The sequence below is a fragment of the Hydra viridissima genome, unplaced genomic scaffold (assembly GCF_058129835.1).
Source record: "Hydra viridissima isolate aposymbiotic clone 2 unplaced genomic scaffold, HvirCarnegie_v1 scaffold_14, whole genome shotgun sequence".
Taxonomy (NCBI): domain Eukaryota; kingdom Metazoa; phylum Cnidaria; class Hydrozoa; order Anthoathecata; family Hydridae; genus Hydra; species Hydra viridissima.
Window position 1 is genome coordinate 1,325,443 of NW_028324313.1, and position 4,558 is coordinate 1,330,000.

Sequence of the window (4,558 nt, forward strand, 5' to 3'; positions counted from 1 at the left end):
AAAAGAAAGTCCTAGCCTTACAAAAATAATTTAATTTTTTGTTTTAGCTGCAAAAAGATCTTACAAGTCTAAGGTGGTGCAAATAAATCACTGCAAGTGATTTATTTGCACCACCTTTGGTTTTGTATCCATTTGAACGGCGAATTCCACCGAAAATTGCAGCTGACATTCCTAAAAACTTAGCTATGAGTAAATCAGACAAAGGTTAGCAGATGACCCACACATTTTACCATTACATATCTGGACCTTTCATTGAATTTTTAATTATTTTTTTTTTAGATAGCCACAAACCACATTTGATCATAGATTTGTGAAAATTTTATCGAGAAAATAGTATCTTCATTTGTTCGCCGCCTAATTGCACCCATTTTGCACAACCATTGGACCGAGTTTACTTTCATGTTGCAAAAGACATTTGGACCGACGACATTTGGACCGACGACATTTGGACCGACGACATTTGGACCGACGACATTTGGACCGACGACATTCGGACTGAGTAAGTCACAGAATGGAGAATGCAAAACTTTAGAATTGTTCTACCAAAAAGGACATTTTACACCCCCCTGCTCCGTAAGTACTGTAATTTCTAAAACACAGGAAAATCCAAATTTAATACCATATGGATTTAAATGCTGCGGTTTGTGCTCTTTTTTTTTACGAGAAAAAATGGATCTAACAACACTCCCGTTAAGAGTACAAAAAATGAGATTCAAACGAATCCCAAGTAATCAGCCGAAATTCTGGTTATAGCAGAAGTATTAATTGATAAGGCCAAAAATCTTTTAGAAACTAATACAACACATAAGCAATTAAAATCTTTCAAGGACCTTTGCGAACGATTGACAGTGTTTTCGAGTCAGTATTTGTTGGTCTAGAAGAATTTCAGAGCAAAAAAAAGCACCAAAACAACCAACAAAAAAGTTTAGTCATCGTATCTGACGAATGTTGGTTTAGAGGAGAAAAAGAGAACTAAAAAATTAGAAAGACAGAGAAAAGAAAGCGGATTCAGCTGGAAAATTTGACAGAAAAACAAGAAAAAGCAGCTAAAAAGTCTAAAACTAAGTAAAATTATACCTAGAAAAATGGAAAGGAATTTTTAATTTTACATTATGTATAGAATTAATACATTTCTGTCAAAAAAAAAAAAAATGTCTTTAAGTAATTTAGTCACTTTAACATTCAATAAATATACAATACTAAACATTAGGTTTTTTTTTTTACTTATAAGGGTTTTTTTATATTCTACACGAAATTATAGCACTTTGTTTTTGTCATCGAGTCGAACTTTATTACAACTTAAATTAAGACTTTTTAGCTTTCACGCTTAAAATAGGGTAAAACAGAAAATTTAGTGATTATTCTAAAATATTGTCAAAAAACAATAATTAGAATTCATTATTTATTAGTATAAACTCGCTCTTATAAATTGAAATAACTAGGACTTTCTTACGTCAATAACTAGGACTTTCTTACGTCACACCACGGCACCAACGATAAAACACGTTTTAATTAAAGTAGCTCAAACTGATACCCAATTCCCACTAACAAAACCGAGTTTTAATAACACTAGCTTTTAAAACTGTGTTTTATTTAGCTACCGTTTTTTTAAACTCATTTATTTGAAACAAGGTTTTAAAAAGCAGTGTGAAAGAAAAAATGCGCCACAAGTTTAAAGAACTACGATTAAAACAAGTTTAATTTTTGTGTGAATGGAGTATAAAATACTATAGTTAAACCGCGTTTTATTATTTGTGTAAACGGGTTTTTAAACGTCCAATCAAAGTTGTCAAATCTGTATAATGAATGCTAACTCATCCCGACAAAATAAGTTTGTAAAAACCTGCCACACGTCTATCTTTAGGTTTACCCAACGCAAAACCGTTTGATTGCAATTGAAGTTTAGCAAAATCTATTGCAAGCAACATAGTTTATTTAAAGAAAACTTACCGTCTGCAGCTAACATATTTACTTTGATTTGCTTTTTGAACACGTCACGAACGAGAACGGTGTTTTCGGTTGCCGGGTGAATAGTCTTTTTTTGGGAAGAAACAAATACAAAATTTGTTTCATTTCCGATTGCCTTTTTAACTAAAGGACGAAGAACAGACAACGGTTTGTCCATATCAGCACGAGCCATGCCAGCGTATTGGAAAGAAGAAACAGCGCCAGGTGTCATTTGCAGAATCTCTAACAATCGAACCCCTTCCTCTAAACAGCAAAAAACATGACAAATCTAAACGTTGTCGCCGTCAATTTTAGAACTTAGCTTAAATACAAAAGATTTCTCACCTTAAAACATTAAAAACTTCATTGATATTTTAATCTTTTAATTCATGCAGAAAAAATTGATTGTTTTTAGTTTTGCTATTTACCTTTGTTAATAGTTAATTCTCCTGGCAAAGTGGTTGAAGTGTTATTGAGCAAAATCTCTTTATCATGAATCATTCTCGCTTCCATAACATGAAGTGGTTGGTCAATTGGAAGTGGATCCGTTTTATCAGCGTTTAATGACACTGTAGATAATACCAACGGTGGAAGAAGACCGAATTTTGTGACTGGCTGTTCAAAATGCTGCGTAAAATTTTAACAATATATTAAGATACCTTGTTTATATGTATTTTGCATTACAAGTTTGTGAAAAACAAACTTCTAATACAAAAAAAGGAAAAAGTACAGAACTTAAATTCATAAATACAAGGTAATAAAATCCTTGTTACAATAAAAAGTAAAATGAAAAGAACAAACAATATATATTATATGATAAAATTTCATAAATAACATAAAATAACTTTACAAGATTCTGAAACTAAAGTTATATACTTATTAATTTTTACATCAAACAAGTACCGTTGCCTTTTGTTCATCATCCTTCCTTATGTCACTTCGCAAACATTCTTCACTGGTGAAAATATCCCTCACATTTTTCATTGATCGACTAGCAATCTCATGATTCTCAGAATTATCTGAGTTCTTCTCTAAGGACTCAGAGCGAGCCATAACTTTTTTCGAAGGCATAGTTTGATCATAGCCGTAATTATTAAAACCAACATTATCGTCGACCATCACAAGCTTATTTTCTTCCTTAAAAAACAGAAAAGTAATCAAATTAATGATTAATGATTAAATTAAGCAACTCTTTAATCGATGGCTCAAAATCTTCATTCATTCTTACCATCAATAACTTAAATAAACTTGCCTCATTAGTATCAGCTAAAGATGGATTAAGCCTATTTGTGGAAGAACCTTCATTTTGAACATTTTCATCTGCTGCTTTTTTTAAACAATTAGATTCAGACTGAGAAACAAAAAAATCTTGTTGAAGCCAATCAAAATCCTTGATCGAATGCTAAAACGCAGATTTTCAAGGGTTATCAAAACATTCACAAAATTGTTCCATAAAAGCCATAGTATAATACTATGAATAATAACAATAATATTAAATAATTATAAAACAAATGATAATAAAAAAAGTGACGATAATAATAATAATAAAAATAACAATAAAAACGATGATGTTGATAATAATAATTATAATAAAAATAATAATAACAATAATAATAATATAAATAATAATAATAATAATAATAATAATAATAATAATAATAATAATAATAATAATAATAATAATAATAATAATAATAATAATAATAATAATAATGATAATAATAATAATAATAATAATAATGATAATAATAACAATAATAATAATAATAATAATAATAATAATAATAATAATAACAATAATAATAATATAAATAATAATAATAATAGGGCTGGTACTGATTAATTTTTTTTTGTTCGATTAATCGTCTAAAATTTTAATCGATTAATCGATTAATTTCGATTAACTCTGAAGTCGACAGAATAACCTGCTTTTCACCACTGGTGAGGTGAAGTTGTTATCAGTAAACGTTAACTAACTACAGTATTCACAAACGTTAACAAACAAGACACTTAATGCCTGCTATACTGTATTCAGTTTAATTGACAAGTACAAGTAGGCATCACTTTAGCCAGTCACGTAAACAAACGAGGACGTTAACGTTTTCTGGAAGTAGACAAGATCGCAGTTTGTTGACAATGTACCCTGACGAACTAAACAGTCTTTCATAAGGAACAGAAGTTGCAGGTACACACAGAATTGTCTGCACAAAACTGCTCAGGTTAGGGTAACGATGCCTGTTCAGTTGCCACCACATGAGGGGATTCTCAGTTTCTAGAATTACACCTTCTTCTTGATATCGTGTAAGCTCAGCCAGTGAGCCATGTACTGTTTGTGATTCATCTGATGAGGATTGCGATTCCGAGTCGCTGACCAACAGAGTAAATTTCAGTTTCTTACGCACAGGTTCTGATGCCTCGCCAGTGCTGGTAGTAGTTTCACGTTCAGCTCTCTGTCTTTGGTTACAGTACACCCGAAATGCATTAGAAAGTATTGTCCAAACTGCTTCACGTTTCTCTCTTGAGAGACAGCCGAGTTTCTTGTAACGTGGGTCTAATGCCACAGCCATTTGCAACGTTGGCAATGCATCAATGTTTTCAATGCGACCTGAGA

General features: G+C 31.2%; 1 protein-coding gene across 1 annotated transcript in view; it reads right to left on the bottom strand.

Moving 5' to 3' along the window:
* Positions 1-3,198: 3,198 nt before the first annotated feature.
* Positions 3,199-4,558, bottom strand: part of LOC149878713 (fibrocystin-L-like) — a 58,932-nt gene continuing 57,572 nt past the window's right edge. The window contains exon 47 of the mRNA XM_090071295.1: positions 3,199-3,349. The gene's annotated coding sequence lies outside the window, so the exon portion shown is untranslated. The remainder of the gene's footprint in view (positions 3,350-4,558) is intronic.